Source organism: Parasteatoda tepidariorum, chromosome 1 (assembly GCF_982258835.1).
Source record: "Parasteatoda tepidariorum strain Cologne lab strain chromosome 1, Ptep-v5.0, whole genome shotgun sequence".
Taxonomy (NCBI): Eukaryota; Metazoa; Arthropoda; class Arachnida; order Araneae; family Theridiidae; genus Parasteatoda; species Parasteatoda tepidariorum.
In genome coordinates, this window is record NC_141755.1 from 26,527,988 (window position 1) to 26,547,786 (window position 19,799).

The 19,799-nt window shown below is 28.6% G+C and overlaps 1 protein-coding gene across 1 annotated transcript in view; it reads left to right on the forward strand.

Annotated features, from left to right (window-relative positions):
• The window catches only part of LOC107450287 (5-hydroxytryptamine receptor 2C), a 415,063-nt gene that overhangs the window by 91,209 nt on the left and 304,055 nt on the right, over nucleotides 1-19,799 (forward strand). Inside the window, exon 3 of the mRNA XM_071180097.2 lies at nucleotides 14,038-14,066. The gene's annotated coding sequence lies outside the window, so the exon portion shown is untranslated. The remainder of the gene's footprint in view (nucleotides 1-14,037; nucleotides 14,067-19,799) is intronic.

The following is a 19,799-nucleotide window of genomic DNA, read 5'->3' on the forward strand; positions in this document are numbered from 1 at the left end:
GATTTCTTATCTACTAACTGAATTCTTGAATAGAATGTTCATAGCATTGTTATTTAATTATCATTACCAATGATATATAGCTGGATCAACTGGGAATTTATACTGCAGAAAATCCAACTAAAATCACGTCCTCACGAGACTTGAAGGGATTTTATTTCCAGTATGTTACTATGGACCAAGCAACGGAAATTGCTATTGATTTTCCTAAATGGTTTATATTTGTGGAGAGAAAGGTAATCAAAATAAAATAAAATGAATTGTTCATGGAAGGAAAATAAATATTTGAGATTTTATCCAAGAGCAAACGATTATTGAATTGGAAAATCAATCCTTTAGAACTTATGTAATATTTTGGTAAATCTTCTAAGAGTTCGTGTGATTTTAAATTAATATCTAATAAAACTTAACAACAAAATAAATATTACAATTCAAAATTGGAGGATAAAACGTTTGCGTTGTGCACACAAGGAATCAAATTTTAAGATCTCAATTAGCAATATAATTGGATATAAGATAACCTACTTCACACCTCACTTTTCCTATGTCTTATTCCCAGTAAAGCCCCTAAGGAAGGTAACCAAATTTTAAGAATAGAATCAGCTTTTCAGGGATCAAAGTTGAAATTGTTGTGCCTTTTTCATGTTATATCCAATTAACAAAATGTAATCTCTTTGACATGTAGGGAGAACAGAAACATAAAATAAATTTTCATTTAACACTGTGAAGTTTCAAGTAAACATTTCTATGTAGAAAAAATTAAATATACTTTAAAATATGAGTAAAAAAAACGAAATATTTCAGATATAATTACTTAAGATATATGTTAGTGCTTAACTACGCTTAAAAAGCGTGGATTATTTTTAGAGCTAACTTTTTGTACAATTTTTTTAAACCCTAAAAATGTCCTAGAATGAAACAGTATGGTATGTTCAATGATTGGGTACTTGCACTTGAAGAAAAATATCACGGATATCCGCACGTGACCTATGATGCCAGTGCCAGCTGATAGTTTATCAGCAAAATGGCATGTTAAAGTTCAACTAAGTTTCTCCAAATGAGTTAAAATGTTAATTATCATGAAGTTAAAATGCAGCAACGTATCTCACATCGAATTTTTTTAAATTTAATTCTTTCTCGTCTACATCACATTGCTTAACTCAGATCTTTTATTTGTTTATACAATTTATTGTAAGCATGATATATTTTTGTTTTGCTTCAATGCATAGTTAGCTTGTTAATGCTCTGCATGGCTTCGTGCCTGTCTTTGTGTTAAGTAAGATATATATATATATAGTGAAAGAATTACAGAATTATTGAATTATTATAGAATTATATTGTAGGAAAGAATTGTAGAATTACATTATAGGAAAGAATTATAGAATTATTGAATTATTATAGAACCGTAAACCGGGGCGAGTCTACCCATTTTTTCAGTTTGTCATCTTTCAAGTGGTCAAACTTTTGTAAATATTAAAGAAAAAAGACTTTTAATAGGTGTTTCGGAATTGCTATTTATCCTTCTTTAAAACTGTGAAATTGATTTTAGAAAATATTAACAGTTACGCTGTTACTGTATATTTTTATAGAACTGCTGACAAATTTCTCGTATGGGGCGAGTCCACCCATTCTGCTAAAATGAATGTTAACATTGTAAATAATCAAATTTTACTATTAAATTGTTATTTTAGTTACTATATAGGATATTTATGAAGTAAAATTCATAACTTTATTATATATTCCATTTTTTTATTCATAAAATAACACAAGTTGAGTATTTGATCGATTATCACATTTTGATCACAGTTTTGTTTTTATAATCATTAACATTATAAAATAACATTTTTTTCTGATTATTGTTGATAAAAATAAAGTAAAATTAATATAAATTTACTTCTTGAATTGTTATATGTTTGTCTTTTATCCTTTGGATAGCTTTTTCCATCTCAGGTGGCATTTTTTTGTAACATTTCAATCCATTTGGTTTGCAAATATAATTTCGAACCATCTGTAATAATAAATAATAATTTATTTAACTTGCATTAAATAAAAAAATTTAATTTTGTAATATAAAAATTGAAGAAATAGGTAAAATAAACATATTTTATATTTACATTTATATTTAACCTATAAATTTTCCTATTAATGATAAATTTATCAATGCAGAATTAAAATAATATACTCAGATTCATTTAAAATGACTTAATTTTAATATAAACAAAGTTCTAAATTATATTATTATGCTTTATTAAAACTAAATACGAATGGGTAGACTCGCCCCGCGAATTCTGGCTTTTTGTTTACAACAGCAAAACTTACATTCTTTTTGTTTTTTTTTCATATAAAATTAACGTAATCTTAGTCTTAGATAAGTTTATCACTTAACCAAAGTGAAAATAGTAATAATAATAATATACTTACGGAGCACCAACTAAAAGTTTGCTGATTTTCAATACAAATCTCTCAAAAGACGTTTGAACAGGTCGGTTAAAAAGATACCAAATAAATAAAAACGGATCAAACTACTACAGCGCCATCTTCCTTAGAGTCTGAACTAAGTCCTCCGTCGGTAAAAAAAATTTATTTGCAATTTAAAATAGTGAAAATTAAATAAAACTAAAATAGGTAGACTCGCCCCTGGATGGGTAGACTCGCCCCGGTTTACGGAATTATATTATAGGAAAGAATTATAGAATTATACTATTACAGGAAAGCATTATAGAATTACAGAATTATATATATAGTGAAAGAATTGAAATCTTTGTGAAAGATTATAGAACGTGTCGCTTAAGAGAATTGACACTAGGCAGGCTTGGCTTACTCGTAATAAAATGGAAAAATCCGTTCTAACGTAAATAAATACAACGTTTCAACAACCAATCAGGATCCTGATACCCACACTTGCAGATATCCCATTCACGGTGCCTGCAAATGATGTCATCGTAGGCAAATCCTGGCATTTCTCAATTCAGAAGCCAATCAGGTCCGATGCACAAGCAGGTCGTTGCTTCAGGCATTCAATTAAATCTGATTTAATTCACGTAGTTAGCATAATACTTCACTTCGTCTCGAGTTGCAAGTATCCGATTAAAACAATTATTTTTATACGTATGATCCTTTTATTTTTGAAAAATAAATGTAGCTTAAACATTAGTAGACAGAAACCCAGTAATATTAAATTATTAATTGCACTAAACTTAATTAAATATTTGTATGTTATACGTTCCTCACGTTTCCATCGAGAAAAATATAAACAAGCAGTACAATAAAATAAAAGCCATCTCTCTTCTATCTAACCTATCGATTCTCATATCACTATAATAAGCAGGTATCTGTATTATTAGATCCGAAGAAAATAAGCTGTCGAGAATAATTCAATTCGATCATTGATCCAGAAAACCCATCGAGACCTTCTCGCTTTCAAAATGAAGATTCTGATGACAGGTCGAAGACAACATCCTCATTTTCTTCATTTCAGAACGTCTTCAATGGGAGATATAAATGAATGAATGAATAGTTTAATAGGAAGATTATCAATGAAATTAGAGCAATAATCCTGTTACGTTAGTTGATTTAGCACTCAATTGAATAATATTTCCTTTAAATGTTAATGAGTCCTCGTTGCGTTAAAACGAAGTAATTTAACAGTATATTATGCTGAAGATACAATGGTAATTTAATATCAGAGTTTGTATAAACATTGGAAAGAAATTATACAAAATGAAACATAATGTTTATAACCATTAAAATACTTTCTAATAAATTTCGAAAAGTTGAATTCAAGCACGTTTTTTTTTATTTTAAGATTTTTTTCTCTTGAAATATGCTGAGGTATCGGACACATTCCTGCCAAGAAATCCCAGCTTTGAAAACTGCATTCAAGCGTTTTGAAACCAGTTGACAGTTAAGAACCGAAATAAAAAAAAAGCAATTGAGAGTGATCAAAATTTAATTCCAAGCAAATGTCAAATTTGAATCCAGAACTTGATGGTTGGAAGGTAAACACATTTTTTATGAGCTTAAGTGTTAGATAGTTATATTATGAGCTTAAGTGTTAGATAGTTATATTATAGTTATTTTAAGATAGTGTTATAAAGTCTAAAAATATTAAAAATATAATTGAATAGCAAAAGCATGAATAAAAGTAAAAATATTTATAAAATAACGGGCTAGCAAAAGCATGAATAAAATAAAATAAACACATAAAGCGATAATTGGGTATAATATGAAAAAAACACAACTACTTCCACTTAGTAGGAATAACATTTACCATGACGCAATGCTAAATTCTATGCCACTATCCACATAATTGCCACTATCCACATAAATCAATTATTAATCAAAAATCGAATATCAATTACTTTTCTTTATAATGCAATGAAATCTGGCGAGCAGCTATTTAAACGATTCAACACTTCGTTTGTTTATTTGTGGCTTGAAGTTAGGCTCGCAGAAAATGCCGTTCATGGGTTAAATTTAGTAGGAATAACACAACCTGTGACGTAGGCTATAGTATACCCAATTAAAAAAAGCAAGCGATAAAATTAGAATAACAATTTTTATAACAGAGTTAGCTGAGCTATAAGCGATTAGCAGAGAGCTCGCGTCACTTTACTATACTCAATACTCAATACTTGGAACAGAGTTGCTGGTTTTTTTAAGAAATTAGTTTTGTTTGGGAGTTAGAGTTTTCTTATAACCCGTTACGAGTTTTTCTAGTTTGTTTTACAAGATTATAACTATACCGTCACGGGTACTTTATATTTGTTACTGTTTATGTTTGTGAATAAAAGTTTTCTTTATAAAAAAACTGAACTGTTATTTATGTAGCTTACGATACGTTACAGTGTCTTGTTTTACTTTTTTGGTGTACAATATGCGATAAACCATTGTTTACTACATCTTTTTTGTTTACAGTGACTAAAAATTAAATCCTTTTTAAAATTCAACATCTAAATATATACCTGATATAAATGTTTATATATTTGCTGGATATCCAGATTTAATGTGAGACATAATGGAAAATTTTCTTTGTGAACACTATGTTTTCTGTCCTATCTTATAACATTTTGTCAAACCCATATTCCATTAAAGTAAAAGCGCAAAAATATAATAATCAGGAACTGATGCAAACCATCAACTTAACTGCTCGTGATATGCTTACAATTTTATTACTTTGCTGTGTTTTCATCTTCATTAGTGCCTATCCAAGATTGATGGTTAAGTTACAAATTTACTTACTTTTGATCGACATTAACACTCTCTGGTGTTCCATCACTTTAGATAACTTAGTCCAAGAGCTTGCTTTTGTTTGCAGGAAAGAATAAACCTTTCAAGAATAAAATAGATTAACTTTTCTTGTCATCGCTTTTGCTCCATTATTTTTAGCGTGTCCTATAGAGTATATTGTTTTGTTGTGATATTTTTGCTAAAGATGAGTTGTAGATAATAGCAACTAACATTGATAGCAAACGGAATCTTCTTAGTATAGTATACTATCGACAAAGTATTAGCATGATACTAGTTTAAGTCTAAAAGCTAGTTAAATGCTGGTTTCAGCAATATTATAATGATTCAATCTCTTTTTGATTTTTTGGCTAATATTAGTAAACTTTAAAATACGGATGTCTTACATTTCCGCAAATTTCATAGCTTTAACTTTCATAACAGTTGCAATATAGCAAGAACATTCCAGATTTTTCAGTAAATTGCCCATTCATTATCCATTTATTTATTCCTTTTAAAAAAAGATCTGCAATTATTTCAACCCTGGATAAAATGGACAATTTTGTACTGTTTTTTGTTTTAAAAAAACATGATAAAAAAGCATTTAAAAACATATTGAGGAAAACGGGTAACCTGTCATTTAGGTTTAGCGTTAATGCAATGAATAATTTTTTGCAAATTCAAATAAAGAACAATGTTACACAAAATTAGAATATTGGTTTGTGGTGAAATTATCAACCGTATAGATTTATATATTGTTCAGAAAATGAGTTTTCTTTCAAACAAAATTAATTAAGGATAATTTCTTATTTATCGTTATTATTTTCTTTGAGGAATCGTTACTGGATTTTTAACTGTTTCTTGCAGATACGAAATCTATGACATGATCTACGGCTCCATAGGCTTGATCCATAGTCTTTTATCTATTGCCTCAAGCTTTATTCTATTACTTACATCGACTACACACTGCCACGTGTTTTAAGGAATAAGTTTGGTGGGGTATAGTCCAATCCTCTTTTATCAAGAAACCTAGCATCCAATTTCATGTAATTCCTATTTTCCGAGCATGCCGGTAGTAATTTTATTTAACATCACATGTTTTTCGTCAGCCTAAACCGTAATAATTATTAATGTATTATGTATCAAAGAAGCCAATGAAACTGAAAATAACGCTATTATAAAGGAAAAATTGATATTACAATTAGGCCCTCTTGTGTGCCTTCTAATTTGCCTGTAATTTTGTTGGCTTTACGTGGTGGTGTGGTACTTAATAACAATTCATTTGACCAAGTTTTAAAATTATAGGTTTATGTTTAGGGAAAATATAGGCTGAATTGAAAAAAGAAATTAATGGGTCGGGAGAATTAAAGAGCAGTTAATGATAAAACTAATGAGGGGTTCGATGCAATAACAAGTAAGCCCAATCTTTTTCCCTTTATTGCATTTTAGACAGGGGACAATATAGTTACTAAAATTATTTTCACAACTTATTTAATTAAAATTATCTTCTTATTGTACCGAGACCTGCAATTATGAAACAGTTGTTAAAATAAGAATGTAACAAGCATCCATTAATGCTTATTATAAATCAGAAAAAATAGTTGTTTCTATAAAAAAAGAAACTAATAATAATAAAAAGCTCGCTGCTGTTTTGAAAAAAAATGTTCCTCTTTTAAACATTTCTTTGACTTCATTCATATAGTTAATAATTTGAAATATTAAGAAGACCAGGGGAGAAACTTTTTCATGGAAAATTTTGTTTGACCTTCCTTGGAAATTTAAGATTTAAAGTTTCGATAAAAATGAGGTCAGAAAAACCTAAGGCACTGGTTTACAAATTTTTCCTCTGTGGTATCCTAAATAATTAAATTTCTTTTGGCTGAGCACCGAGTTTTTAAGTAAAAAATATATAAAAAATGTAAAATAGAGTGTGTAAAAGCAATTACGAAAGTGCATTAACCAATAAAAGACAACTGTATTTTAAAAAATATTTAATAAAAAGAATGAAAATTTTACCTAGTTTTGTTCATTAATATTCTTAAATTAGGTTTTGTATCCAACAGTTAAATCCACACTCCTCGCGTCTAATTTAATTTTAAATTTGTTTTTGGTGTAATTACATAAGCCGAAAATGAAATAAATAATCTGAATTATGGTTTTTGTTGAAATGAGAGCTAAAAGCACTGTTATAAACGTTGGAAATGGTTACCAGGAAAACATATTTCTTTATTAACGAATTTAGTTTTCTTTATTTTCATTCGAAATGCGCGATAGGGAATACTTATGTAGTTTTTATAAATACAGGTCTTTTTCACAATTTATTCAAGATATTGTTCTTTTCCCTTGGGATTTTACGTTAATTTCATAAAAAGAACCACAGTATTAAATATATAATAGATTGATTGTTAATTAGATCTAATTATAAATACAGATTTCAAAAATAATTACTGTGAGGTAAAATGTCCTTACTCTCGGAGCCCCTTTTACCATTTCAAGGAATCCTAGGGGAACACTATTAGGACACTATTTTGAATTCGTTGACCCAGAGTAAACCCCAATGTTTCTAATGATGAAATGAAAAAAAAATTAAAATGCAAAAAAAATTATTGCTTGATTATTTATTCTTTGAGTAATCCTACGTAATCTTTCAAAAGTTTGTTCGCACTTTGATATTTTGAAGAAAAAAAACTGCATTTGAAACGTTATGGCTTTCTCTAGGTCTACCTTAACTCACTTTTTCTATGCATTAAATTTTAAATTACTTCAGTTCGTCAAAGAAAATTTAACGCAACTCTTTCTCTCAGGTAGTTCAACCCCCACTCAATGACGAATTCATCTTATTTATCAAAGAACAACTTTTTACAACATTTATGTCACTTTAATCTAACCACCTAACTCAATTTAAAAAAAGGTTGACACTCGACAATATTTGCAGAAAATTAGAATTAGGTTCGGAAAATTTGTTCAGGAGAACTAAACCATGGAGAAAAAAAAATATGCATCTTGTCGTAGCTTCTAAGGTTGCGTGAGTCAAAAGTTAACTAAAAAAGTTAGTAGCCTGACACGCACACTCGGTTGATGCAAGTTGCAGTGTAAAAAGAGATGTTTTCGCTGCTCCGTAAAATTAATCATAGGATTTTTTTTCTTTTCGTTATTATATTTCGCGAGTTAAGCAGAGATTAATGATTTCGCGTCAGAAAGCAGAAAACTTTCTTCTTCGTTACAAAAGGATAACTGTGGAAGTAAAACGAGCTAAAAAAAAGTAAAAGTGTAATTGGGAATAAGTTGGAAGTCGTGCATATTTTATTTCTTCTGAAAAAGAACTTTTTCAATAGTGTTACATGAGTAGTTTGTGTATGTAAACCAGCTCAAATTTCTATTAAGTTCTGGAATATTTGAAGAAGATTGCATCAAATTTGATAATATAGTAAGGTTCATAGAAAAATGGCGTAGTTGTTAATTGATGAATTTCACCATGTAATATAAAAGCAAAATTGTCTGATACAATTTTCCAATAATGTTGGTGCATTTTTAATTGCTAGAAAATCACATGACAAAATCCACTGCTCCCACATCAATTTCTATATTGTTTTGTTCGTCATCAGCATAAAATTAATAAAAGTCACGAAAATATTGCTTTTCTAAAAATATTTTTTATGTCCCTAATTGGGTATTTGCACTTCAAGAAGAAGGAGATCACGTATACCCACACATGAGACCTATGACGTCAGCGCCAGCTGATCGTTTCGAAGCAAAATGGCGTGGTAAAGTTCAGCTAAGTTTCTCCACATAAGTTAGAATGTTAATTAATGTGAAGTTGATTAAATAAAGCGCTGAATCGCACTTCGAATTTATGGAAATAAAATAATTTCTCGTCTATGTCTTTTACTTAAATTTAATTTATTATTTGTTTATGTATTTTATTGTAACCGTGGTATAATTTGGTTTCGTTAACCTGCCAACTTCGATGCATAATTAATTTGCTTATGTTCTACATGACTTCCTGCCTGTGTTTGCGTCAATAAAGAAATACAGAGCGAAAGAATTTTTTTTTAATAATGACTGGCACTTAAACTCTCGTTCTTCACCTCAAAAGTTGCCGGAAGTGTTGCTCACTTAGCGTTACCCAGTGGGCACCTGTGAACCACAGTCACGGAGGCGAGCAACATAACCCACGCCACACTGCCACAAACCCGTTCATAGGGTGGGCCACATTCACACATCACACACAACAATGGACAACACATAGAGAGAAACATCCATGCCCAGAACGGGATTCGAACCCGCAGCCATTGGCTTCGCAGTCAGGCACGTTATTCGCTCGGCCACCTGGCCGGCTAAAGCAAAAGAATTGAAATCTTAGTGAGAGAATCTTTGTGTAACAATAAAGAATTCGTTACTTAAGAGAATTAATACTTGACAGGCTTGGCTTATTTGAAATCGATGAGGATAAAACAATTGCTAATGAAATAAATGCCACGTTTCAACGTCTAATCAGGGTTCACGTCCAATCAGGGTAGATATACCCACACCCACATTATGTTTCTTGCAGGTATCCCATTTAAAGGCATTTACCTATACTGCTATTATTACGTTTTCGATTTTAAATGTTTTTTATATTAAGAGTTTAAAACTAAGATAATTGTTTTTTTTTTATTTTTATTATTATATTGCAGTTCTATATTACATTATGACAAAGTTGTTTAAACCGGTGCCTAATCTTGTTAACCATTTTACAATAATTTTTGGTACAAATTACAATAGTATACTACTGTAAATAACAGTTAAAGAGATTTATTAAATGGTTTAAAGTTTAACGATCAGCTTCATGCACAATGTGATGCTTGCAAAAGTTGTTTTTAATGTAGCAGACGGTTGGGTAAGCGAAAATATTAAATTAAATGAGGATCATTGATATTTAAATGTCGATATTAAATATTCAGGATATATATATATATATATATATATATATATATATATATATATATATATATATATATATATATATATATATATATATATATATAATTAATAGAAAAAAGAAAGCCCTTAAAGGGGCAAAATTATAATTTAGTGAATTTTAGAAAGTAAATTTTGAAGTAAGTATAAACTTCAACATAAAATAACTTTCAATTGATAATCGTATTATTAGAAAATAGTAACACCACGTTTATGATAGGAAAAGTAATAAAATAAGGAACAACAGTAGAAAATGTAGTGTCACACCTTGAGCGCATGAGCGCAACGTGTGATATTGTTTTTTAAGTCAAAAACTTGAATGTATAAAATAGTATTTTTGTCCTTCAATGTTGAAATATAAACAAAAAATCAAAATGTTTTTAACAAAAAAGTTTTTGAAAAAAATTGCGATCCTCTACATCTAGAATCGTGAATGGTGATGATGACCTAAAGGCAGGTGACAAAAAAAGAATGGTTGGCATCATTGCAAATGATCTAATTCCGTTTTAGCCCTAATATTATATTCTGCTTGGATATGCCATCTTCGACTGTCCTCAGCTACCTTGGCTACCGAGGTGTTTCTTGTTTTCATTCATTTTCCTCTTCCGATTTCCTCTAACATGCTGTTCATTTTCTTTTTTTTCAAGTTATTTTCTTCGATTTTTATCATCCAAATGCTCTGATGAGGAACTTTGTGTTTTGGATGCTGGAAACAAGTAGACATTTTTTTTTCGATTAATGATATAAAACAAAATTTATTTTTTTTTTCATTTCATGTATATTGTTGTTTTCAATTCTCTTTTCTCTTAAACTTTTATGTTTCCAAAATGCCTTTTAACCTGCTTTTCCATAAAGATTTTCTAATTTATACCACTAATACAGTAATAGGTTTGTTAAAAAAAGGTTTTTTTGTGGAATTTTTAACGTTTAACACATTGAATCAACGGTCCTCGTGTATTCTCTTGTCTTATAGTTTTGTTTTATATTTTTGTTCCACTTCTCAAGAATTTTTTGAGTGTTGATGGAAAATTAAAAAAGGGAATAAAATCTTTTTAATTTTAAAAATATAATTAGTAAAAACTCAACTTCAGAGTTAAAATGAAAAAATTTTGCAAATTTCAAGTGTCTGTTGGATTTTTTTTTTAAATTTGACACCAACACCCAATTTTTGCCATTACAATTAATTTCGACTTTAAAAAAAATAAAAATCGACCTCTTCTATTTATTATATAGTGAAATTAGCAAAGTATGTAGTTTACTTAATTTTTAAGATAGATTTCAGCAGATTTGTAATATTTTTTTCAATATAACAGTCAGTGTTTCAAAGTAGTGGTTCTTTTTTATTCAATTTTAAAACCTTAGATCTTTAATATGCTTCAATGTTCTTCTTTTGCTAAATAGATATATTTTATTTTGAATTTTTAAATTACCTCCTAAAGAACATGACTGATATTTTTCTTAAACTTGTTTCTCCTAAATCCAAAACCTGGATCTTTCACAGAATCCAAGCTATAAACTGATTTCTTAAGTTATGGGGATTGTTTTTATCAAAATTCAACAAAAATGTGGGCCAGAACTTTATAAATTACTCTTTTTTGAGTTTGCTTTTCTCTTTATGCTTTTCCCCATTTTCTATGATCAGAAAAAAAAAGGGTTGCTTAGCATTTTGCTTAAAATGTTCGATAACCAAAAAGGAAAAAGAAAGAGGATTCTCAATGGAGGTTTGGAAAACACTAAATTGCACTTTCCATTAACAGCCATTTGAGCTGAAGGGGAAAAAAAGTTTTGATCTTAGATTACATTCAGTGAAAACTTTTATAAGCGTCTTCAAACATACTCTAATTCAACATTTGATAAAGCTCTTTTTTACTAAAACGATTGTTTCTTGCTTTGGACTGAAATTTTCTTTTTCTCAAATTTAATGCTTTTCTTAGGATCCTCATATCCAGGCATATTTTTCTTCTACATGTCTCCTTAAAAAACTGTTGACAATGGTGTGAAACTAACTATAAAACAATAATTAAGGTATATCGGTCATTTTTTCCTTAAATTTTACCAATTTTTCTTCACATTCTTTTTGTAAAGCTAACGTTTATCGTCTCAGATATATTATAATTTTGTTAGCTTTTAAATTAATACCTTATTTACATACTTTTCATAAAAAGAAAAAAAAATATTTCTGCTTCAATATTCGATGTTTTACAAATCTCTCTCGATTTTTTGCATCAAATATGTTAAATTTTGAAAACATTTTGAATGAAACAAAATTGCGCTTACTTTTTAATGAAAAGTAAAAATATTTTGTTCCCACTTTGAAACTCGATATTTTGCAAATCTCTTTTAATTTCTTGCATCAAATTCGTTTTAAATTTGTAAACATTTTTAATCAAACCAAATCGCACCCTTTTTATAAAAAGCAAAAATAATTTGTTCTTACTTGAAAACTCGATATTTTACAAATCCATTTTAATTTCCTTCATCAAATCAATTTTAACTTTATAAACATTTCTAATAAAGTTAATTTGCGCCCTTTTTATGAAAAGCAAAAATATTTTTTCGTACACAAACCAAGGGAAAAATTCGCAAATTTTTGAAATTACCGTTATAAAAGTATAAAGACTATGAAGCAAAAATTCATATTTAATTTCAAAATGTCTTATGCGCGGCTTACTTAACGCAAGAGAAAGTAAATTTTGAAATAACTGTTGCGAAGGTAAAATTGCATTAGATAATTCTACTGATTTTATTTGCAAATGAACAAAAAAAAATTTTATTTAAAAAGTTTTAGGCGTAGCTTACACAACACAAGTGAAGAATTCCTTAAATTTTAAAGTTATGGTTAAAGGGTAGTATTGGAATTAAATGTAATTTATAACTCACATATTTTTTTGTATAAAATATTGGCTTTAGAAGATAAAGTTACAAAATTGAAACAAATTATTAAGAGTTAACTGGTTTTACAGAGGATCAATTGTTATTTCCCCCCCCATATAATATGTGTCGCAATCAATTTTATCCATGTACGGTGCGAAAAATAAAAAAGTACATAATTTATGAAGTTTTTATAATGATTAGATTATCTATGAAAAGAAATGCAGCGTTTCCACACAACTTCTTCAGCCAAACTCTAATTAATAATATAAGAGATGACGTACCACGAAATTTCAACAGTTCTCAATTAAAGATTTTTTTAAAATGTTATTTTTTAAAATGGATGTTTAAATGTTCTAAAATTTATAAATAAATTTTTTTCTAGAAATCATGGAAATATCTCAAATATTTTTATAAAAATCACCCTAAAATGGTATCATTGCTAAAAGAAAATTTAAAAATTAATCTTTCAAAATTGTGAAAATTCAATACTTTTTTTTGTTGAAATATTGTATAAATCTGTAGAATAGCGCATTATGTTTCGATTTTAATATGTAAATGCTTTATTCAAATGACTGATAGATATCGAACATTTTTGTCAAAATCTACCTAAAAAGGTAATAATTGCTTGAGAAATTAATTTTTCTAATTTATAGGGATATAATTTTTTTTAGAAGTTGAAATCTTAAGTTTTTTTTTTCCTTTCTAAATTTAAATCTGACTGAAATAGTACCCTTGCTAAAACAGTATAGAAATTAATCCTGTCAGTTTGAAAAAGAGAAATAAATTTAAAAACATTTTTCAATAATATTTGCTTACTTAAAGTAAAATGGTGCCATGCATTTTGGAACTTTTTTTCTAAAAAGTCTTTATCATCTACGAATACTTCTAATTGGTATTTTTATTCAGTTTAAGCTTTTACGTTTATGAACATTCAATATGACAATTTTTAATTTCTAATAAAAGGTCTCACTTTAATTTCAGATCACTGATAAAATCAGAAGAAATTTAAGGTAAGTTATATTTTATTCTTATTATAGTCTTATTATAGTAAATTTTGAAAATGTATGGATTTAAAAAATAATTATTTGTATTATTTGCATGTTTTGTCATATACTGTTAGAAAAATTGAAACATTTTGAGCCATAACATCGTGTACAATTTCTGAGACTTTAAGAATGTACTAAGTAGCGCCAATTACTCTTGTGAGCAAATTTTTGTTTGATTTATATAAATACTTGATCTTGCCAAATTGTCTAATTCGAAAAAAGGACTTCAAATCTGAAATTAGGTTTGCTCCTGAAACTAAAATCATTATTCTTAAAATGGCATTTTTTGTCAGTATGTACAAGTTTTAAAACCTTATATATGACAGAGGGTCACCTGAGAAAGGTAGGATACATCAATAAAATTGCATAGGAACACATTCCCGTAAATGTCTTCATACGTAGCTAGAGGCACCCTATTATGAAAAATTCGTATTCCCTATTATGAAGAATCCTAGAAGCACACGAAGAAACAATTTGGCTAGATTGCACGATATTATTATTCCAGTTAATTAACTATAATAACTATAGTTATAATAACTATAGTTAAATTAAAAGTACTAATAAAAGAATTCAACTTTCAAGTGATTTTTATAAACGTGAATCTCATTAAAAAATTATGTAAATCTCAAATGTTTTTTCTCTAAATTAAAATACTATTTTTCTAAAAGTTAGTTTACTAAATAATATCTCCTTACATCAGCGCAAAACTGAATAAAAAATCTGATAAGATTAGTAACTTTGTATTAAATTATCTTGGAGTAAATTAAATTAACAATTTAGTGGGATGGTTCGTTTAATTAACGTAATTAGTCTCATATAAAAAGTACTGCAGCTTAATAACGTAACAAAAATGAAAAAAAAGTACTGGTTGAAAGTACATATATACATTCTTTGGTTTTTGGAAAAGATTATATTTCATAAAATAATAGTGATTTATTATAATGATGTTAATATAAAACATTTGAAGTAAAAATTAACACTTAGGCTAAAGTAAAAATTTGGTTCTATCTGAGCAATTTATGAAACTGTTTTATAGAAAATAATGTAAATTCCTCAACTGTAAACATAATCTGTGTTTTTATATCAAAATATTAATGTGATAATAAGTTTACGTTACTTTCTTTTTGATCATTTTTGATTTTGTAAATCTTTCCTCACTTTTTCGATACTTAATATTGAAACAATCGCTCCATCAATCACATAATAAAAATTGCAATTCAGTTTCATCAGTGCATAATTAAGAGATGGAAAGCACCCTATCAATCATTCAAATGATATGTCTGTTTTAATTCAGAAACTCAAAAGATAATCAAAAACTATTTTAAAAGAAAAGGCGAATATATTCGTGAACTACTCATAGCAAATAAATTTTCATTTCTTAAAGATTATTGACATTTATAAAATTAAAATTGAAAATAACTATAAAAAGCCATTCTTCAAGATTTACGATTATTTCTTAATCCAAAAAATGGTTAAAGTTTTCTAAAGAAACCTAATTTTCCAAAATAAATTGCTCTCCCTTCTCAGATTGATAAAGCCATTTTTCTGTCCACATTTTTATCGAATGTGACATTTTTTTCTTCTTTAAAGTTATAATTTACTATCTCACGGGATGTGTTAAACCTCCCAGCAATAAACGCTTTTGCATTATATATTTCAGAAATTTGCAAACTTTCACTTCCTTTTATTAATCTTTTTTATTGATATAAATAAGAATTTGAGGTTTCATTTTAGCTCATTTAGGGAATTTATTTTCTAGATGTGTGTTGAATATCCTAATGGAACCAATTTGTAAACGTTTATTGTCAAAGGACGTAAAAGTAATTTCTTTTCTGGCCTCAGATAAATTCTAAATAATGAATTTCTTTCATGATGTGATTGGAAATTTAGTATTTTAGAAAGATTTTTCTTATTAACTGTACATCATTTAATAAAAGATAAAAGTCAAATTCTTCGCATTCCTTAAAATGAAAGTATTATTTATTTAACCGATTTATAAACTAATTTAACACGTGTTACTTAAGGAAATAATGGAATAAGATGACGTAAACATAGTTAGAAAGTCAACATGCCTTTAAGCTTTTAATAGTATTTTTTTATTATTTATAAGAAGGTATATCTGCTTTCATAACTTCAATATTCAAATTTCAGTTCATTATGATACATGAACTTTTTTTATCAGCTATACTTTGATCTGTATGAATTCCGCTAACGGTTTGCTCTGGTCACAATGCTAAAGTAGCGTTTCAATAGTGGTCAATTATTGAAAGTGAACAGAGAGAAGTATATTGTATAATTATTATGGGTTTACGAAAAAAAAACATGCTGAAAAAATTATAAATTATTCTCAAACATGAAACTTTAGGAAATGAGGGAAACAAAAAGCACGCAGAAGTGTGTCATGCATCAAAAAGTATACGCGCCGTTTAGTCTTATCAACCAGTTTCTTTTGAGAAAAAAAAATTTGAAAATTGTGATATATTGTAATGAAATATCGAAATTTCGGTAAAGGTCATATCAACATTAGTTCATATAAGAAGATAAAGGTTATCAACTAAAGTTCATATCAGCAGATCATAAATAACATAGGCCGGGATAGCCTGGTCGGTAGGGGACTGGGCCCATGTCCGAGAGTTCATGGATTCGAACCCCGCCGGCTGAAGACTCACCGTGTAGTAAATAGTGACTGAAGCACTCTAAATCTGTCGAGTCTCAAAGTCCTCCATGTACCCATAGCAAATCAATAGCTCTGGGGGTATTGGATTGGAGATTCTCTGATTCAGGTCAAAATTACGAACTATGGATGAATGAATGGGTGTGTGAATGGGTCTGCCCTATAAAACGGGCTGTGACATGTGTGTGTGGCTGAAAACGAATTCTTGGCCGTAGGATGGAGCCACTGATAAACAAGAAACACTCTGCCTTAAATTTGCTCGGTTTCCCCAAGCAGGCTTGCCCGTGTGGAAAGTAGCATTAGAAACAACAGCAACATAAATAACATATCAGGTCATAAATATCATATTAGGACTTTTAAAAAAATGTGATTGGGAGACACCTTGTGTACTTCAGAATTTATAATAACTTCAACGATTATTTTTGAGCTCTCCTGGCAACGGAATGAGCGTTGTGTATGAAATAAAGAATAACGAGCATTGTCGTATTAAGAAAAGGGTACTTCCGATCTGGTGGTTTGATCATGGGTGTGATGTCGATGTCTCGCGTTGGTGGTTTGATCGTGGATTTGATGTCGTTATCACGGGTTGGTGGTTTGATCACTCATCAAGCTTATTGTGGGAAGTTAAGATTGAGGATTTTTTTGTCCATATAACGCATATGCGTTTTAGTTCCATCAAAACATTTGTTTTTAAATTTCTAAAAGCAGATTCGAAAACAATTGTAGACAGAAAAAAACAATAAAATATGAACAAGGTACAGAAATAACAGTAACAAAATTGAAAGTACAGTAAGTCTATAAATCGTCCATCTTTGCCAAGATCGCCAGTATTTCTTCCACAGGGGTCCAGAGTCCAATGCAGGACAATGACGCAAATGGTTGTTTTATTTGAAAAGAAAGAAAAAGAAAAAAGACACGCAGCGAAGTTTTTATTTAATTTTGGCACCATTGCTGAAATTATATAAAACTTAATTGCTTTAATTACTTTAACATGCCAAAATAACTTTATTATCATCAAGAATGAAATTTTTAAACTGGATTGAGAATGTTATTTCAATTTAATTTCAGCCAGTTCAGTCAGCTATATTTCTCCAATAATGTGATTGAAATATATTCTAATATATTGATTGAAATATATTGCGGTATTGTACATTTAAATATTTCCCAATGTGATTTAAATTTTTCCAATACTTCAAACCAAAACTTTCAAAACCTGTGACCTAAACAGTTGGATATTCCAGATAAAATTATTCTGTATGAATTTTGAGTAGTGTATAGTTAAGAATAAACTCTTCTAAAAATAGTGCTGACTAAATGTCAAACGAAATTCAGAAGTACAATAAATGGGTAAACATGAGATAGATATTCCGGAGCTAGACAAATATTATTTACATATCCTTGCACGATGATTAATTATATTTATTAAATAGTCAATTCAATATAGATGTTTACATACTGGGGTTAGAATGATTGCCGTCGTATAATTAAAGAAGGTGTGTTAGACAAGGTATAATTTATGGCCTATAAATGTCAAGAATTGAGGTTTGAAGAGGGTTATAAAAAATCGAAATTGTTAAGTGAATTATTCTAAGAATATGCTATAAAAGGTCTAGTTTGCTTTCAAATGGTTGATTTATCATTGTGTATGAAGGTCAATATGGGAGAGGGGAGATAAACAGGTTTCCTTAATGCATCAATATAGGAGTAAATTTCCATTTCAAAATGAAATTGGGAACTCCGGTATAAATTTAATAAATAAGAAGGTTAAAGGATATTTTAAGGGAAAAAACATCTCTTTTATTTAAGATTTATTGAATACCTTAAAAAGCTGTGAGATTTATACTTCTCAAAATTTTTTTTATTTTTTAAATATCGATGAATTTTTGCACCTACGGTATGTGCATCAACGTGCTGATAACTTCAAAAAATAAAAAATAAAAACAATGACGGACTTTGTTTACATAAACGGTAAGTAACAGTAAAGGATGGTAGTCAAAAATAGAGATCAACTCTGGTAAGCTATTTTCACTTGCTCGTTATCATTTGTTTAGTTGATCATCTCTTACCCAGTTTGTTTATAATTATAAATAAGTTATAAAGTCAGTTATTTATGAGCACAGAAGCCCAAGTTTATGGCAAATTCTCTACTGTAAGTAAAAATTTAGAAAATATTCCCCGCCCTCCAACCACAAAAATCAATTTTAAAAACCAAATTTATTTTAATTAATAATATATTTAAATTTACTTGTATAAATAAGCCTGTATCACAAAAATATTTTTAATCTAATATTAATTCATAAAATTTAAAGTTATTTAAGTAAAAAAAATATAAGTGTTATCTGTTTAGAAAAAAATAATTTTAAACTCTGGCAGTTTAGCAAATAAGCAAAATCGGGGGAACGTTTCTCTTCAATACACTGTTTCCTTATCCAATAACATGGAAAAACTGTTTTTGCTATGTGGAGAAGACTGCAGATCAAAATACGACTGTTAACGTGCGGAACCGCCCTTGGTTGAATTCAATTTTATTATCTAATGTTATTCTAGAATATGTCTGGAAAATTAGCATAAAGCTATTGTTTGTAAATGCATAATGCATTAATAACTCAATTTATAGACATAAAACAAACTTGGTTACATGGTTTACAAAATTAGAAATAACTTTTTTTAAGTTTTAACTAAAATGTTTTTTTTTCTGAATCTCTACTATAGTCGTTAGCTTCAAAGAAAAGTAATATTCTTTCTTAGAACAAAATGTTTTTTTCTCGGAAGTGTCTAAAGTGTTGACATTTTTTTTCAAAGAATGAGTGATTTGTTCTCAATTGATTTTTTACGACCTTGAATATCATATTTTTATTTAGAGTAGAGGAACTTTGAAAATAGCACCAGAAGATAAAAATAGAAATCCTTTTAAGTGTTGAAATAAAATTTCTTCAAGGTTTCCATAAAAAATTCCTGTTTAAAGGCAATCAATTTTATGAAATACATTATGAAATAAAATTTTCCATTAATACAGTTAAAAA